The sequence below is a fragment of the Mobula hypostoma genome, chromosome 13 (assembly GCF_963921235.1).
Source record: "Mobula hypostoma chromosome 13, sMobHyp1.1, whole genome shotgun sequence".
NCBI classification, from domain to species: domain Eukaryota; kingdom Metazoa; phylum Chordata; class Chondrichthyes; order Myliobatiformes; family Myliobatidae; genus Mobula; species Mobula hypostoma.
Genome location: NC_086109.1, coordinates 9,265,851 through 9,286,094, shown reverse-complemented (window position 1 = coordinate 9,286,094; position 20,244 = coordinate 9,265,851). Strand labels below are relative to the sequence as shown.

Sequence of the window (20,244 nt, the reverse complement as noted above, 5' to 3'; positions counted from 1 at the left end):
ATCATTTATTTTCCATAGATGCTGCCTGGCCTGCAGAGTTTCTCCAGCATTTTGTGTGTGTTGCTCCTATTAACCAGGCATTTTCACCCACAGAATTGCTGCTCACTGGATTTTTTTTTTTCTGTTTTTGCACCATTCTATGTAACCTCTAGAGACTGTGGCGCAAATCAGCAGCTTCTGAGATACTCAAACCACCCCATCTGGCACCAAAAATCATTCCACGATCGAAATCACTTCAATCACATTTCTTCCCCATTCTGATGTTTGGTCTGAAAAACAACCGAACGGCTTGATTATATCTGCATGCTTTTATGCATTGAGTTGCTGCCACATGATTGGCTGATTATGAACTAGATTTGTAGACAGAACCTTAAGTGTTTCATCTCCTGCAGATTTCAAATGAAGTGAAAAAATAAATCCCAAACAGTAATCTAATTCCAGTGGGGATGAAGCATGCCAACAAATACAGCCTGCTTCCCCAAGGTGTTGAAATGATTCAGGAACGCAGTCCAATGCAAAGCTCCAGGTGATTTCAATACATTCCGATCCAATGCGATGCAAATGATGATCAAACACTGGGGTTAACTATGACTTTACTCCAACAACTGGGCCAGCCCTCAGTTTCCCTTCTCAGCCGTTCACCTTCCACATGACTGGTGCTAATCCTTGCCAGGCCACAGGGAAATTTAAATTCTTGGCTAATATCAAAACTTGGCTGCATCTCCGAACCTCACAGTTACACAGATTGAAATATTTATTAGTTTCCTCTCAACTGACACTGCGCTGGAAAGATTTATAAAAATCGGATTAAATCGTTACAATCTGGAAAGTGGAGCTCTCCTGAAGCTCAGAATGGCTCTCAGGACAGTGGGAGAATTGGGAATCCTACACTTCTAGTGGGGCAGCTCGGTGGTTTAGCATTTAGCACCACGCTTTATGGCACCAGCTTTGAGATCGAGGTTTGATTTCCACCGGTGCCCGTGAGGAGCTTGTCCGCTTCTGCCCCCGACTGTGTGGGCTTCGTTCAGGTGGTCCCGTTTCCTTCAGCATTCCAAAAGATGTACGGGTTAGGATGAGAGAGCTGTGGACATCAAATGTTGGAGCTGGAAGTGTGTCGACACTTGTCGGCTGTCTCCAGCACAAATCATTGCTGCCTGGATCTGATACAAAATCTCACCGTACGTTTCAATGACAAATAAAGCTAATTTTAATCTTAATTTTAGTGAAAATAGCCACATGAAGTATTCATTCAGAATGACAACTATCTATTTTTTGAGATACAGCGCAGAATAGGCAGAGTACAAAGTAAATGGCAGGATACTTGGTAGTGTGGAGGAGCAAAGGGATCTCGGGGTACATGCCCACAGATCCCTGAAAGTTGCCTCACAGGTGGATAGGGTAGTTAAGAAAGCTTATGGGGTGTTAGCTTTCATAAATCGAGGGACAGAGTTTAAGAGTCGCGATGCAATGATGCAGCTCTATAAAACTCTGGTTAGGTCACAATTGGAGTACTGTGTCCAGCTACTGGTCGCCTCACTATAGGAAGGATGTGGAAGCATTGGAAAGGGTACAGAGGAGATTTACCAGGATGCTGCCTGGTTTAGAGAGTATGGATTATGATCAGAGATTAAGGGAGTTAGGGCTTCACTCTTTGGAGAGAAGGAGGATGAGAGGAGACATGATAGAGGTGTACAAGATAATAAGAGGAATAGATAGAGTGGATAGCCAGCGCCTCTTCCCCAGGGCACCACTGCTCTATACAAGAGGACGTGGCTTTAAGGTAAGGGGTGGGAAGTTCAAGGGGGACATTAGAGGAAGGTTTTTTACTCAGAGAGTGGTTGGTGCGTGGAATGCACTGCCTGAGTCAGTGGTGGAGGCAGGTACACTCGTGAGGTTTAAGAGACTACTAGACAGGTATATGGAGGAATTTAAGGTGGGGGGTTATATGGGAGGCAGGGTTTGAGGGTCGGCACAACATTGTGGGCCAAAGGGCCTGTACTGTGCTGTACTATTCTATGTTCTATGTTCTTTCAGCCCTTCAACCTGTGCTGCCCACCAATCCCCCAATTTAATTCTAACCTAATCACGGGACAATTTACAATGACCAATAACCTACCAACCCGTATATCTTTGGACTATGGGAGGAAACCGGAGCACGTGGAGGAAACCCACGCGGTCACGGGGAGAACGTACAAGGACCTTACAGACGGCAGCGGGAATCGAACCCGCTTTGCTGGCCCCGTAAAGCATTGTTCTAACCAACTCAGAGCTGTAGATAACTAATTGGGTTGAGCAAAGTTACAGCTCCGGGGAACGGATAAAAAGAGAAGTGTTTGCGTTTAAATAGTGTCCTTCACAACCCTAGGCCAGAAATGCTTTACAGAGAATGATGTGTGCATTCCTCAAACAATGTGATCAGCGACTCATATTCTGATGAGCAGCAGCATGGGAGGTTACTATGCAACAGCTGTTCCTGCTTTGCTCCAGCCACCACTGCTTATCTTAGCTGCTTAGCGATGAAAAAATGACACCTCTTACGAGGTCTACCATGGTTTCTGCTACCCAGTGCTAAAAGCTAAAGAAGCGGGTCTGTGGCCAGTTATCGCGGGGAAGCAGGAACCCTGGTAGAACTTCTGAAGAGGTACACCGACTGTATTAAGGCATCCATTGGTCTTGCGAGACCATGGATCTGCGCTTGTAAAGTCTTCACTCTCCAGGGCGCAGGCCTGGGCAAGGTTGTATGGAAGACCAGCAGTTGCCCATGCTGCAAGTCTCCCCTCTCCATGCCACCACCAATGTTGTCCAAGGGAAGGGCATTAGGACCCACACAGCTTGGCACCAGTGTCGTCGCAGAGCAAGGTGTTATTAAGTACCTTGCTCAAGGACACAACACGTTCCCTCGGCTGGGGCTCGAACTTATGACCTTCAGGTCACTAGTCGAATGCCTTAACCACTTGGCCATGTGCCCACTGTAAGAAAGCCAGTAATCCTCCAAGGGGACCACAAAACTTGTCGTGGTTTCGAGGCTTGCCCGTGCCTCAGTGACCCGGAGGGCTACGTTGGCTGGAGTCAGGGCTTTATGCTTTGGCTCTTGGTAGGGTCACCCATGCCAAACAGGTCAAAGGGTAGCGGCCAGACTAAGAGTGGTCCTCCTCCTGTCCTCCGAGTTCAGAGGTTCAGCCCAGAGCTAACAACTCCGACTGGTAAAACAAAACTGTAATGAAGAATCCTTCTGCACGGTATTCCCGAGTCTCCGCCTGGGACTTGCATGACAGACAGTGAAAACCAAGAGGAAGCTGCTGACATAACGAAGGAAGCCTTGAACACCGCCAGCGGAGGACCTTCACTGCTGCCCTAAACGCCAGTGGCGTAATAGGCAGTTATCAACATCAGAGCCGGCATTGCTCCCCGGCATCAGGAACGTAGGGCACGAGACCAAACTGGGTGGCGTGCCTTGGTTAAACTTTCTCACAGCAACTGAGAATATGGGCGTCAACGCGGTCCTGGAGACCGTCCGACGGAAGAAAACAGCAGCAGCAACAGTTGTCATGACAACTGTCTGTGCTGGTCAAGAATTGGCCTCTACAGTCACCCCCAAACACACATCAGATATGCTGTACCAACAGAATCATTATTATTGAACTCGACGGCCAACCAATGGAGCGACCGTAAGTCCAAATGTTCATCATTGCTTGGGAAGTCTTAAATTTAGAAAGAGCTTTGCATGCAGGGAAGCTGCTTCTTTCTTCAAGGATTCACGGTGTAGAGTCACACATAATTTTACCCAACACATTGATGTATCAGTGCGGCTCAACCCTCCTCACCATCGAGGACCTCTTCAAGAGGCTGTGCCCCAAGGAGGTGGTATCCATCTTGACATGCCCCTTTTTCATTCATACCATTGGGATGGGGGTACAGGAGCCTAAAGACTCACACTCAATAATTCAGGAACAGCTTCCCTCCTTCCACCATCAGATTTCTGAATGGTCCATAAACTCATGTACACTGGAAACAGACACAAGAGACTGCAAACGCTGGAAATCGGAAACAATGCACAAAATGCTGGAGGAACTCAACAGATCGGGCGGCACCTACACAAAGAAATTGACAATATTTTGGGTTGAGGCTCTTCAACTGGACTGGAAATGAAGAGCCTCAGCCCAAAATGGCGACTATTTATTCCCCTCCACAGAGGCTGCCTGACTAGCTGAGTTCCTCCTGCATTTTGTGCGAGTCACTCGAGATTGCCACCATCTGTAGAATCTTTTGTATTTATAATTGGATTCTGACCTGATATTCCCAGTATCCACAAACAAAGTGCCTTTGTAGGCAGTTGCCATCCATGGAAAGTGCTGGTGACCAGTTCATCTCATGGGTCCCAGTGGAACTGAATGTAAGTGAGTTATAGAGGATGGAGGTGATGCTGTGATTCAATAATCTAGAAGTTTGGGCTCACAATTAGGCCCCACCCTTAGACTATCCTGTTAGCCTTTTAATAGCTCGTTGTTCTGAAAGATCACAGTATTGCTTCAAACGATCTGATTAATGGCTGACAAGAAAAATCAAAGCTGTTATTAAAACCAAAGAGAGGGCATGTAATAGAGCAAAAATTAGTGGGAAGCTAGCGGACCAGCAAGTTTTTTAAAACCGACAGAAGGCAACTGAAAAAGTCATAAAGAAGGAAAAGATGGAATACAAATGTACGTTTGTAAGCTATTAAAGAAGACACCACAAGTGTATTCAGATATATAAAGAGCAAAAGAAACTCAGAGGTCTGAAGATAGATAAGTCACCTGGACCAAATGGACTACACCCCAGGGTTCTGAAGGAGGTGGCTGAAGACATTGTGGAGGCATTAGTAATGACCTTTCAAGATTCTGGCGTGGTTCCAGAGGACTGGGAAATTGCAAATGTCACTCCACTCTAAAAGAAGAGAGAGAGGCAGAAGAAAGGAAACTACAGGCCAGTTAGTCTGATCCCAGTGGTTGGGAAGATGTTGGAATCAATAGTTAGGATGTGGTTTCGGGGTACTTAGGGGCACTTGATAAAAATAGGTCAAAGTCAGCATGGTTTCCTTAATGGAAAATCTTGCCTGACAAATTTGTTGCAATTGTTTGAAGAAATAACAAGCAAGATAGACAAAGGAATTGGTGGATGTTGTGCACTTTCATTTTCAGAAGGCCTTTGACAAGGCACCACATGTGATGTTGCTTAACAAGTTAAGGAGCTCATGGTATTACAGGAAAGATACTAGCATGGATAAAGCAGTGGCTGATTGGCAGGAGGCAAAGAGTGGGAATAAAGGGAGCCTTTTCTGGTTGGTTGCCAGTGACTAGTGGTGTTCCACAGGGGTCTGTTTTGGGACCACTCCTTTCTACGTTGTATGTCAGTGATTTAGATGAAAGAATTGATGGCTTTGTGGTCAAATTTGCAGAGGATATGAAGATAGGTGGAGGAGCAGGTAGTGCTGAGGAAGCAGAGAGACTACAGATGGATTTAGACAGATTGGGGGAATGGGCAAAGAAGCGGCAGATGGAGTACAGTGTCAGTATGTGTATGATCATGCACTTTGGTAGAAGACTATTTTCTAAGTGGAGAGAAAATTCAAAAATCTGAGGTGCAAAGGGACTTAGCAGTCCACATGCAGGATTCCCTAAAGGTTCATTGAATTGGCTTTATTTCTAACATTCTTCACATACATGAGGAGTAAAAGTCCTCATGTTACATATCCCTCTGAATGTGCAATGTGCAAATTATAGTAATTTGTAGTAAATAGTATGTACAGTAAGATATACAACAGAACAGTCAATGTAGCTTTGAAATACAATTGTGTCAGCGTAAGTTAATCAGTCAGATAGCCTGTTGGAAGAAGCTGTCCCGGAGCCTGTTGGTCCTGACTTTCATGCTGTGGTACTGTTTTCCAGATGATAGCAGCTGGAATAGTTTGTGGTTGGGGTGACTCAGGTCCTTAATGATCCTTCGGGCCCTTTTTACGCACCTGTCTCTGTAAATGTCCTGGATAGCGGGAAGTTCAGATCTACAGATGCGTTGGGCTGTCCGCACCACTCTCTGCAGAGTCCTGAGATTGAGGGAAGTACAGTTCCCATACCAGGCAGTGATGCAGCCAGTCAGGATGCTCTCAATTGTGCCCCTGTAGAAAGTCCTTAGGACTTGGGGACTCATGCCGAACTTCTTCAACCGTCTGAGGTGAAAGAGGCGCTGTTGTGCTTTTTCCACTCATTTGCAGGTTGGGTCAGTGGTGAGGAAGGCAAATGTGATGTTGGCATTCATTTCCTGAGGATTAGAACATAAAAGCAAAGATGTGAATTTAAGGCTTTATAAGGCATTGGTGAGGCCTCGTTTGGAGTATTGTGAGCAGTTTTGGGCCTCTTATCTAAGAAAGGATGTGCTGAAACTGGAGAGGGTCCAGAGGAGGTTCACAAAAATGACCAGAGGACGCAGCCTCAGAATAGAGGGACGTTCATTTAGGATGGAGATGAGGAGGAATTTCTTTAGCAAGAGAATGGTGAATCTGAGGAATTTGGTACCACAGGCAGCTGTGGAGGCCAAGTCATTGGGTATATTTAAGGCAGAGGTTGATAGATTCATGATTTGTCAGGGCATAAAGGAATACAGGGAGAAGGGATGAGAAAGTAACCAGAATGGGGAATGGAAAAAGAGAGGGGGGAAGGAGGGAGATTTTACTGGAAGTTGGACAAACAAACGGACAGACAGACACAAGGATAGATAGACAGACAAATAAATAGATAAACGTGTGCCCTTTAAGCACCTGCAAATAATTAAAATAAAGTCAAGTAAAGGGAAAAAACACTTATTTACATTTCACCTTCCAATCGAGGGGTCCCACTGCATTTTAATCAAGTTATACAAGGTGACCCAGCCATTCGGGTTATGACGGTGAGGAGCCAGATGGAAAGTTCCTGTGCCTCCACAGCTCAGGCCGCTGGCACTCGGTCCTACCTCTCCACTCCTCGCTGAGGGCTGCCAGGCTTGCATCTTCATCCAAACTCCGGGGCTCTCTTGGGTTCCTCATTGCAAGATGCAGTGGCGGAAGCCAGGAATCCACCAACCCCTGCACAGCAGCTGGCCAGATCAGTGGGTTCCAGTCCGTTGGCTCTGTTCCTTCCTCCGTGGGCGCTGCCTGGCCTGCCAAATGTTTCTTATATTTCTGCATCTCCACATCAGATTGCTGACAGTGACGCACGTTCATGGTTAGATACATAAATGAAGAGTCAACACGTTGTGCACAGCCATCATCTGATTGAATTGTGTCATGGAAAGGAGGGAGGACATGGCTCATAGTCAATGGCAGAGAACTCAGAATCATTTGACAGATCAAAAATGATTCAAAACTCCATTATCAAAGTTCGTTTATTCTCAAAATATGGATACATTAAACAACCTTGAAGTTCATCAAAAAACAAAGAAATCCAAAAGAACCCATTTAAAAAAAGGACTGTCAAATACCCAATGTACAGAGAGAGAGAAAACGAAACAAATCATGCCAACAATACAAGCAAGCAAGTGGCATTCAGTACTGAGGTCCACAAAAGTGAGTCAGTCCGCAAAGCCGCAGCCTCAGTTCAGAGCGGAGCTGAGTAAACCTCATGGAGCCGTGAGCTGAAACAACCCACCCCTCGCCCCCGGCCTCCATATCCTGACCTTTCCAATCTGGCCTGGAGCTTAAGTTGAGAGAACTTCTCTGTCCTTTTTCACATTCCAGGTTTGATGGGCTGCATCTGGAATGTCACAGTCAATTCTATTCACCCACACTATAAAATAGAATAGAATAGAACTTTATTGTTATTGCTCAAGACAACGAGATTGCAGTTCTTCTCCACTCTCTACAAAACCGATATTTACAATGCATCCAGTATGGCTTAATTTTTTTTTAAATTCCAATAGTTACTCGCAACAAGTGACTTTGATAGTCATTAACACTCCAAGGCCATTGGCAGGCCAGGATGTAGCATTATTCAGCTGCACAACAGCCCTGGGGAGGAAGATGTTTATCATTCTTACTGTCTTGGCTACGATGTTTCTTTATCTCCGGCCAGATGGCAGGAGATTGAACAAACGCTGTCCCAGATGGGATGGGACTTTAATGATGTTACAAGCAAGCTGTAGACGTCGAGAGGTGTAGATGGTCTCTAGGTCAATTGTCCTTATAGGGAAGATGTGGAGGCTCTGTGAGGGGTGCAGGAGAGGTTCACCAGGATGCTGCCTGGATTAGAGAGTATGCGCTACAACAGGAGGATGAAAAAACCTGGATTGGAGACTGATGGGAAATACGTTAGAGGTTTCTACAATTGTGAAAGACGTAGATAGTGTAAATAGACAGAAACTTTTTCCCAGGGTTGAATTGCTTAATACTACTCCCACATAGCCCTCCATTTGCCTCTCGAAGGCCCTAACTCCAAGAGTTTCTTCAATGCCCCTAATATATCACATCTCCTCTGTACTTTCCTCCAGACTACCTCTGACACCCCTCGATGTCTTCTCAGATTAGCCATTGCCACCCTGAGAAAATGTCTCTGGCTGTCCACTCCATCAATGTCTGTTATCATCTTACACACCTCGATCAATACACCGCTCATCCTCCTCCGCTCCAATGAGAAAAGCCCTTTCCTCATAAGACATACTCTCCAATCGAGGCAACACCCTCTCTAAAGCTTCCACATCCTTCCTATAATGAGGCAACCAAAAATGAATGCAATATTCCAAGATTGGTCTAACCTGTTTCATAGAGCTGCAAAATTGCCTCACGGTTCTTGAACTCAATCCCCCGATTCATGAAGGCCAACGCACCACAGGCCTTCCTAACAACCCTATCAATTTGCACTGCAACTTTGAGGGCTCCCTCTGTTCCTCCACACTGTTAACAATCCTGCCATTATCATGGTGGCGAAGGGTCTTGGCTCGAAACATCAGCTTGGCTCTCTGCAGATGCTGCCTGACCTGCTGAGATCCTCCAGCATTTTGTGTGGGTTACTCTGCCACTAACGAGCTGCCAGCGCAAGTGGTGCACGCGAGCTCAATTCCAGCGTTTAAGAGAAGTCTGCACAGGTACATGGACAGTGGGGGTGCGGGGGGCCATGGTCACGGTGCAAGTTGATGGGTGTGGACAGTATAAATGGTTAAGCATGGACTAGATGGACCAAATGGCCTGTTTCTGTGCTCTACTTTTCTATGACTCTAACCTTGTACCCTGCCTCCAAATTCGACCTTCCGATACTTTTCAATACTGAACTCCATCGGCCACTTGTCACTCCAGCTCTGCATCTTATCAGTATCCCATCATAACCCACTACAATCTTCTAACCTCCCACAACACCACCAGCCCTCATTCGAGAGTTTCCAACCGCTTTTTCATGCCATGGACCAATACCATTAAGTAAGGGGTCCATCGACCCCAGGTTGGGAACCCCTGGAAAGAGCTCTCAGATCGGCACATGAATATGTAAGAGAATAGAGGGATATGGACAGTGTAGACTGAGGAGATTGATTGGCGCAAGGATTTAATTCATTCAGCACAACCTTGTGAACCAAACAGCAACACACATCAAAGTTGCTGGTGAACGCAGCAGGCCAGGCAGCATCTCTAGGAATAGGTACGGTTGACGTTTCAGGCCGAGACCCTTCGTCAGGACTAACTGAAGGAAGAGATAGTAAGAGATTTGAAAGTGGGAGGGGGAGGGGGAGGGGGAGATCCAAAATGACAGGAGAAGACAGGAGGGGGAGGGATGGAGCCAAGAGCTGGACAGGTGATTGGCAAAAGGGATACGTGAGGATCATGGGACAGGAGGCCCAGGGAGAAGGAAAAGGGGGAGGGGGGGAAAACCCAGAGGATGGCCAAGGGGTTTATTCAGAGAGACAGAGGGAGAAAAAGGAGAGAGAAAGAAAGAATGTGTGTATATAAATAAATAATGGATGGGGTACGAGGGGGAGGTGGGGCATTAGCGGAAGTTAGAGAAATCAATGTTCATGCCATCAGGTTGAAGGCTACCCAGACGGAATATAAGGTGCTGTTCCTCCAACCTGAGTGTGACTTCATCTTTACAGTAGAGGAGGCCGTGGATAGACATATCAGAATGGGAATAGGACGAGGAATAAAAATGTGTGGCCACTGGGAGATCCTGCTTTCTCTGGCGGACAGAGCGTAGGTGTTCAGCAAAATGATCTCCCAGTCTGCGTCGGGTCTCGCCAATATATAGAAGGCCACATCGGGAGCACCGGACGCAGTATATCACCCCAACCGACTCACAGGTGAAGTGTCGCCTCACCTGGAAGGACTGTCTGGGGCCCTGAATGGTGGTGAGGGAGGAAGTGTAAGGGCATGTGTAGCACTTGTTCCGCTTACACGGATAAGTGCCAGCAGGGAGATCAGTGGGGAGGGATGTGGGGGACGAATGGACATGGGCATGTTTCTGTGCTGTTTATTTTCTATAGTTTTTTTTCTTGTGACTTTTAATTATCTTCTGTGCCACACGAAGCGCTTGATTCTTAACCTGTCCACAGTCAGTGTGAATTAACATCAAATGTGTACAACAGACGGCTTTGCAACACGCTTTGAGCCAGCCCCAAAGATGAACGTAGGTGTCCACACACCAGACCTCAGGAAGTGGAATCTCCGACCGTTCACCCAGATTCCGCGCTGCAGACCCACGAAATGGTCGAGCTCCCGTGAGGGGCGCGACGTCGGGGTGATGGTGAAGACCTGTAGGCCGGAGGTCCATCTGCACCGTGTGATGGAACCGGGGCTGCCGAGGGACTCCGCTCTACTTCACCCGCTGGCCGGCCTCTCCTCAATGGCGCAGTACCCGACGGCCGGCTGCCAGCAATGGCGCACGCAGTGGAGACACATGCTGAAAGCGGAAAAATCAAATCTGCCATAAGTAGGTTACTATCTGCTCCCTTTGTAAAGTCCACAGAGTCCCCCGGCGATCTTTTATACTGTGATATACTGTGTCTACAATGGAGCTTTCAACACACACACACATCAGATCACCCGGCTACAGCGAAATGTGATGGATTTTAAGAGCCAGGTGGGAAAGTTTAATTTTGATTTCTAAAATTAGTTTGTATAGGTTTTTCATTAAACTGCTTTTAACGGTGTGATTTATTGAATCCAAAACGCTGCTCCGTCGCGTAACGGTGGCTCCCAGATTTGACATGGGTCTGAAGGAGATACAACCCCCAGGATTCGGTGGTTATGTTTCCCTGCAGGGGAATTAGTAACAGTCTTGGCAACAGTTGATCCTGCCCATCAGCGGATCGGTTATGGCCCTTCCCCAAAGGGCGTGCTGTTCCCGAAGCCGCAGCCAGCTGTCAATCGAGGTGACCCGGTTCGCCTAACGTGACCCCGTTACGGGTCGGGCAATATCCAGCACCGGCACTCACTCCGCCGACACAGGAGCCCCTCCTCGCAGAGAAGCAAGGAAGCACTCGCATCCCAGTCTCTTTTTTTTTGACAAACTGAGGACAAATTTCCTCCCCTTCCTAAGGCAGTGAGGCTTCCGTGTATGTGACGAGGTTCCCCTGGACAATTTGGTCACCCCGTTAAAGGAAGGATGTGGAGGATTAGGAGAGGGTACTGAATTAAGTTTACCAGGACCGCCTGGATTGAGGGGTATGAGCTGTAAGATTAACTTTGTTTGCCCATGCATCCATTATCAAGGACCCACACCATCCAGGGCATTCTCTTGTCTCGTTGCTGCCATTGGGAAGGAGGTACAGGAGCCTTGGGTCTCACACCAGCTGGTACAGTAACAGTTATTACCCCTCAGCTATCAGGTTCCTAAACCTTAACTCACCTCAACACTGAACTGATGCCACAAACTATGGACTCATTTTCAAGGACTCTACAACTCAACGTTCTCGGTGTTATTTCTAAGAAGGCGCTCCATTGGTCAAGGTCCACCATGGATGTTGAATCCTAGCCGCCTTCGTGCTACACAAGTCAGGGCAGTATGGTATGGAGAGCAAGTTGTTGCCCATGTGGCAGGCTGCTTCTCCTCACAAATCTGAAGGAAAGTCAGGGACCCGTACAGTCTGGCACCAGCAATGTCGCAGGAGTTGCCATTCAGCACGGAACTCAATGTAGGACTGCCTTAAAGACCCCATCTCCAGATTCTTCCTCGGGGTTTTTACTCCCGAAGCCTTCCCCTTGAGAGGGTACGGCCACAAGGCAGCGGAGGTTTGAGATCAGAGATTTCCTCCTTCCAGTTGAGCTGCCAACCACGGCTGATGAGCCCCATCTGCCCGGAGCGACTGGTTTTAAGGCACCAGTGACCTGCCTTTGCACCTTCTCCTGTCAGTAGAAATGGTTCCTCTGGGCTTAGTAGCTAAGTCACACATGAAGGCCAGGAGCTGGACTTGGTTGTCAGAGGCTATTTGAGGTGCACGCCATTGGGAGAATTTAATAGGCAGTGGGAGCTTGTCCCCATTACCACCCCGGGCTATAACAACCTTAAGGAACCTGTATTATTTATGTACTATTTATTATGATTATTATTATTATTGTATTTGCAGAGTTTATCTTCTTTTGCACATTGGTTGTTTGCTAGACTCTTATGTGTCATTTTTTTTAATACTGAATTGTATTTCTTCATTTCTTACAGCAATGCCCACAAGAAAATGAATCTCAGAGTAGTATATATAGTGCATATATGTACTTTGATAATAAATTTACTTTGAATTCTGTACATTGAAACATCAAAACCCACAGTGAAATATACTGTTCCTGCCTATGACCAACACAGGCCAAGAATGTGTTGGGGGCAGCCCACAAGTGTTACCATGCTTCCAGAACCATCAGAACATTCCCAAACAACTTACTAGCCCATACAGCTTCGGAACGTAGGAGGAAAATGGAGCACCCGGTGGAAACCCATGGGGAGAAGGTACAGATTGATAGCAAACCGAGGCAGGAAGCACTGAGTGCAGGTTTTCGGGCCTCTGTACCTCCCTCCTGATGGTAGTAACGAGACGAGGGCATGTCCCGGATGGTGAGGGTCCCGAGGGATGGATCCCACCTCCTTGAGGTGCCACGTCCTTAACGGTGGGGAGTTGTACCCGTGATGGAGTTGGCTCAGACTACATCCCCCTGGAGCCTCTCGCAATCCTGTGCAATGGAACCTCCATACTTTCAACCAGACATCACCAGGAATTCATAGGGGTCTTTGGAGGCCCACTGAACCTCCTCGGACTCTTAACAAAGTAGGCTCGATGGTGTACCAGTGTTTGCTTTATCGTGGAGTTTTCAGTCAGGCACTGATAACTAGTGGATGAATAACTACATGTACCTTCTATATATAGAGAGAAGTTATTTCAAGCAAGTGCAACCAGCTTGAGTTCCCAGCTTCATAAACACTGAGATCAAACATTATGCCTCCGATGAGATGTTGAATACTGATCCTCCAATCTGGTGAAAAATGATGTCGTATCTGTTAAATAGGGGCCGTGGACAATTCTGATTTGATGGAGAATGGACGTGAAAGCACAGAGGAACATCTGGAGAAATTTCTGAAACACTCGTTCGCTGCTGTCCTTACTGTGTGGTCGGGACTCTTTCGGAGGGTAGGCCTCAAAATCCCCGGCCTTGCCTGCTTTTGGCGACCGAGAAGGAGATCGAATCATTCGGACAGAGATGGCACTCAGTACTCGATGTCAGAGAGCTGATCAGAGCTCGAAGTTTTCGGATGACTCAGAGTCGGATTGTGGTCGGCATGGCAGGGAGAGTTTTTCTTCCTTCTCCCATCTGCGTGAGATGTGGGACATTTGAGAGACTTTGAACTTTACTGTGCTCAGGGACTTCTTCATCAAGTTATGGTATTGTTGCACTGTTGTAACTATATGTTATAATTATGTGGTTTTGTTAAGTTTTTTCAGTCGTGGCCTGTCCTGTGTTTTGTGATATCACACCGGAGGAAATAATGTATCGTTTCTTAATGCATGCATTACTAAATGACAATAAAAGAGGACTGCGTGTCTTCATAATCTAACTATGCAGGTGAAGAGATTGAGTTAAAGCCAATACTCCTGGTTCTACAGTAGCTGAGCCATGGTCTTGGATATTTTATAGTTTGCAGCGTGCTGGCACAGAGGTGCTTAATCTCTTGAAACGTGGGAGATGTACTACGGGAACACAAGGGTTGAGAGAAGAAATGTATTCTCCCCTTAAAAGCCTTGCAGAATACAAACCCGCTTTCTCAGAGCTAAAACGCATCTGAGCAGTGCATCTGCCTGTTTATAAACCGTGTCTTTTGTGGACATAGATAGAAAAAAATCCATAATGCTTACCCTGTTAATGATTTAATACCCTATTGTATCTGTCGCCTGTACTACCTATGAATAAATATAATCTCTTTATCGCCCTTCCGCAAAACATTCTCCAAAGGATTCTGTTCAAATGCGCTACTCTAGACTGGGATGAATGCTTAATCCTTTGGGATTGTGGCTGCTTTAAAGGATTAAGCCTTGTATTTATGTATCGGTGTTGAAGTGTTGTGGAGCAGAGTTGCTGACGGTAGTGAGATATAAAATCAATCTCTGGCCGCCTGTTTACACATGTGGGGGGTGAGACGTCAGGGAAGGTCAATGAGGATTCACTGGGGTCTTGGTGTGCTGACAGTTGGCACCTGTGTTATTAAAGCAAGATCGGTGATCGTGCAATGAAACTTCTAGAGCACTGGTGTCCTGAATTTCCCACGGTCAAACTAGTGAATGGCATTTCCTCTTGAAACATAGAGCCATTCAGCCCAACGAGTCCATGCTGACCTTCAATTATTAATTTAAATTAGTCACATCAAGTCAAGTTGTCATAAGCACAAGAGATGCTGGTATTCCTGTGCAACACACACACAAAATCCAGAAGGCAAGGCAGATTTGCTGGGCTGAATGGCCTCATTCTACTCCTATGTCTTATGGTCTTATGGCTTCATGGCCTTAAGTCAGGCAGCATCACTAGAGAGGAATAAGCAGTCAACATTTCAGGCTGAGACGCTTCATCAGGTCTGGAAAAGAATGGGGAAGAATCCGGATTGAGAAGTTGGGGAGGGATAGATGAGATCAGGTGAGGGCTGAAGGGGGAGGGAGAAGAGGCCATCTCTTTTTCCATTCCCCATTCTCATCCCTTCTCACCTCCCTCGGGTACCCCCCTCCTCCTTCCCTTCTCCCCATGGCCCACTCTCCTCTCCTGTCAGATTCCTTCTTCTTCTTCAGTCCTTTACCTTTTGCACCTGTGCCCTCCCAGCTTCTCACTTCAACCCCTTTCCTCTACCCACTTACCTTCCCTCTCACCTGGTTCCACCTGTCACCTGCCAACTTGCACTCCTCCCCTTCCCTCCACCTCCTTATTCTGGCTTCTTCCCCATTTGTTTCCAGTCCTCATTCCAAAACCTTGACTGCCTATTCCTTTCCATGGATGCTGCCTGACCTGCTGAGTTCCTCCAGCATTTTGTGTGTGTAAATCAAGTTTGTTTTCACATGCACAGGTACGGTGAGGTAGAGGTGCAATGGAAAACGTGCAGGTAGCAGCATCACAGGTACGTGGGTACAAGTAAATTATACAAGTCAGTGTGGAGGTAGGGAAAGAAAAATGGTGCAAGAACAAGACCTTGGTCAAATAAAAAGACACAATCAGAGGCAGGTCTATAGTCATGCAAGGGGTGATCTGCAGTGTCCCGTTATTGAAGTTGGATTAGAATTGTGCAGGTTAACCCTCCTAATATATTTCACTGGTTCTCACAAACTATGTTGTGTTTAAATTTGGAAACAAATTAGAAGTGTGGTTTATGACCCTTCCATTAAATTCAAAAAGACTTGGAGACTATTTATTCAGCATTTTCATATGATGTAATTTGACCATTTCCAAACTTATTTTACTTCTCTGCAATGTTGGTTAAGAGGAACAGAGTCGTCAACACTAAGGTTTTCTTTTTTCTCTTTTCTTACGATGGTAAAACAGCCCAGGTCTTTATTTTTTTAGTTTAGTTGATTAATTCTGTTTAGATTAGTTTTTTTGGGGGGGGGTTATTATATATTTTTTTAATTTTTCTTTCCTTTTTCATGATTTTTGTTTAGATATTTCTCTTTGTTCTGTATTATTCACTGGTATCCTATATGATTGGGAGTTTTGTCAATTAAGTATTATTTGGTTTTATAATTACTCATGTCAATTATAACAATGTATTCCCAATAACTTTGTACTACTATTATGTCATGTTTATATTTTATGAAACTAATAAGAAGATTGAAAAAGAATTGTGCGGGTCAGTTCAAGTACTGAACGGTTGAAGGGAAGTAGCTGTTCCTGAACCTGCTGGTGTGGGACTTCAGCCTTGTGTAACTCCTGCTGGATAGATGCAGCAGGTTATTCTCTCTGGAATCCCACACCCCCATCTCCTTGCACAGTTCTGCCACCAACTCACCCACACACTCATGGCAACTTGTCCCGCCGCTGTCTGTAAGGAGTTTGTATGTCCTCCCTGTGACCGCGTGCGTTTCCTCCGGGTGCTCCAGTTTCTTCCGGGTGCCCAATCCAAAGATGTATCGGTTGGTCGGTTAATTGGTCCCTTTGATTAGGCTATGGTTGCTGGAAGGGCTGGGAGGAGCTGTTCCACATGGTATCTCAATAAATAAATAAATACTGTACCTAATTAATCTACCAACATATAGGGGGAAACCAGAGCACCCAGATTACATACAAACAGGGGATCACATACAAAGTCCTTACAGACAGTGGCAGGAGTTGAACCTGCATCGCTCGCTCTGTAGAGCTTCCCCTTCTCTAGTACACCTCCACATTCCTACGATAGTACTAGTTTTGCGATCACTTGAGTTGGGTATGATGTTCTCCTAATGCAGGGGCTCCCAATGTGGGGTCCACGGATCCCTTGCTTAATGGTAGGGGTCCATGGCATAACAAAGGTTGGGAACCCCTGTGCTAAGGGCTGGTCTTTTGTCGGGTCTTCGGGCAGCTGTGAACACCGATCCACAATCCGCATAATTCTGCTCCCTTCGCCACTTGCTTAAGGGCGAAGGAAGCTTCACCGCGGGACTTAATCTGGGACGGTAGGGTGGATTCCCTTCACAGAGAACACCTCTGTGTGACTTTGCTTAACGTGGGGAGGCTGATGCATGGGCAGGCACCCCATAGTCTTTGACAGATCGGGGTCAGAATCCAGTGGCATGGAATGCAAGACGACTGGGGACCCTTCACTGCCGTTGTGGTGTGTCATCACCTCCCGCAGTTCCACCGTTGAGGTCTTTCTTAGATCGCTCTTTATCTGGAACCTCCTCTTGACCTTACAGCCATGGGTGACCCTGTCGGGAGCCAAGTACCAGACGGCTAGACTCCAGACGGCATCACTCTCAAAATCTATTGAACACACAAGCTTCTCCAAAGTGATGATCCTCGGAGAAGACATCCTCACTCTATCTTGGGGGCAACCAACTTGGCCTTCCTATTACCTCAGAAGCACATTTAACCAATGGTATGTCATCCAAACTCAATGTCATTCAAGGGGCTAATGGGAGTTTATTTTCCTGTCAAGTCAGCATGGACAAACCAAATGACACCACAGTGTACTTACAATGCACTTCCAGGTGCTGGCTCTGCTGAAGATTTATTAACCTTAATTAAGAGACATCCACCTTGAAGTCACAAGCAAAAATATCCTGAACACGTGAAAAATGTTCACCATCTCTGCCCCTCCCCACAATAAGAGGGAAAGAAGAATCAGTGGTATCTGATGGGTCATAGAGTCATAAAGCATGACAGCACAGAAATAGGCCCTTTGGCCCATCTACTCCATACTGACCTACTATTCTCCCTAGTCTCATTGATCTGCACCCAGACTCTAGCCCTCCACTCTCATTCCACACATGTACTTATTCAAACTTCTCCTTAACGTTGAAATAGAAGCATATCCAATACCGCCACTGGCAGCTCGTTCCACACTCTCAACCACCCTCTGAGTGAAAAAGTTCCCACTCATGTTCCCCTTAAACATTTCACCTTTTATTCTTAACCTATGACCTCTAGTTCTAGTCTCACCCAACCTCAGCAGAAAAAAGTCAGCTTGCATTTACCCTATCTATACCCCTCATAATCTTGATAACCACTATCAAATATCCCTTCATTCTCCTACACTCCAGTACATTTAGACGGAGACATAACGTAAAGATTTTTACTCCTCATGTATATGAAGGATGTAAGTAATAAAAGTCAATTCAATTCAGTTCAATAAAGTCCTAACTTATTCAACCTTTCCCTATAATTTAGGTCCTCAAGTCATCGAGACATCCTTGTAAATTGTATATTTCCACACACACGTGACAAGAAAACCTGAATCTGAATCACCATCAGTGTCCCAAGAAGGAAGCGTCCATTATTAAGGTCTCTCACTATCTGGGATATGTCCTCTTCTCATCATTAGCCTTAGAGAGGAGGTACAGGAGGCTGAAGACCCCCCACTCAATATTTCAGCAAACAACTTCTTCCCCGCCGCCATCAGATTTCTGAACGGCCAATGAACCCGTGATCACTACTTCACTATTCCCCTTTTGCGCTGTTCATTTAGTTAGACAGTCATTCAGTCATTCTTTCTTCTCCCAATTTGTATGGATTACACTGTACTTCGGCTGTTCATTTCATTCATTATTGTACCGTACTGCAGCCACAAAACAACAATTTTTATAACACATGTCAGTGATAATGAACCCCATCCTGATGCAGGAGATGCCAGGGTGCCTCTCCAAGAAGACCACAGAATGGGAATTGGTTTATTATTGTCAGATGTACTGAGGTACAGTGAAAAGATTGTCCTGCACACTGTTTATACAGTTCAATGTACTGCATGGTGCACCGAGGTAGTACAAGGTAAAACAACTACAGAATGCACAATAAAGTGTAGCAGCCAAAGAGGAAATGCAGTGCAGTCAGACAATAAGGTGCAAGACTATAAATGGATAGTTTTTTTTAATCCCTGAAGTCACTAATAATATTTCCCTTCAATCATCATCCCACTGTTTGCTGTGTGCAAGTTCACTGCCATGATTCCTTTATTGAGATACAGTGCGGAATAGGCCTTTACAGCACCCCCCCCCGCAAGCCTCACTGCCCAGCTACCCCTGATTTTAACCCTAGCCTAACCACAGGATGATTTACAATGACTATTAACCTACCAACCAGTACACCTTTGGACTGTGGGAGGAAACTGGAGCACCCGGAGGAAACCCACGCGGTCACGGGCAGAACATCCACATTCCTTACAGACACCGGCGGGCATTGAACCCAGGGCATTGACACTGTAAAGCATTGTGCCAACTGCTACACCCTTACTTTACCAGCCAGAAAGGAGATGAGCGGGTAACCCCAAACAGGAGAAGATCTGTAGATGCTGGAAGTCAAAAGTAACACACACTAAATGCCAGAGGAACTCAGCAGGCCAGGCAGCATCTATGGAAAAGAGTCGACTTTTCCAGCCGAGACCCTTCATCAGAATGAGTGGGTAATCCGGCTGACAGGCAGGGTTGGCGCCCACCCCACACGAAGTGACTGACATTTTAACTATCCTCCACTCACTGATTTTCCTCCCCAATAAATTATCCCGCGTGCCCGGCAGTGGTTCCCGCCTCTTTCACGCTATTTGCTGCATAATTAGCAGACATAGGCCCCACCCACTTGAACCTCATTGGCTGGTGCAATTATGTACTTTGAAATAAACTTACTATTTATTAAAGAGAATTTTTTCAACATGTCAACGTATCCATTGAAAATAGTTTAACACATGCTGAGATAACTACGCAAAATATTTGCTACTTGACCGCTGAGTTCCTCCGGCAGATTGTGTTCCAGATTTCTGCATCTGCAAAATATATTCCTGTGTCTACAAAATATAAGTTGCTTCTTTCTATAGATGCGGCATGAAATGGGGGGGGGGTGTTTTCTGGTTGAATCCCAATTTCACATCTCTTGAGGTTTCCAGTTTACCGAAACTGGTCCGTTTGGAAATTATTGGTAACAGCCCAGCCCGAACACATCATGACGTGAGAGTAATGCTGGAGATAAAATTCATGCCGATAGGAGGCATCCCTATTTAAAACAACAGCCTGCTATTTCAGAGTTACACACTCAAACATGTTGGAGGAACTCAGGAGGTCAGGCAGCATCTCTGGAGAGGAATAAAAAGTCGACGTTTCGGTCCAGGGCCCTTCGTC

The 20,244-nt window shown here is 46.1% G+C and overlaps 1 protein-coding gene across 1 annotated transcript in view; it reads left to right on the top strand.

The window, feature by feature from the left end:
* The window catches only part of LOC134355407 (prickle-like protein 1), a 149,986-nt gene that overhangs the window by 7,177 nt on the left and 122,565 nt on the right, over positions 1–20,244 (top strand). The window lies entirely within an intron of this gene.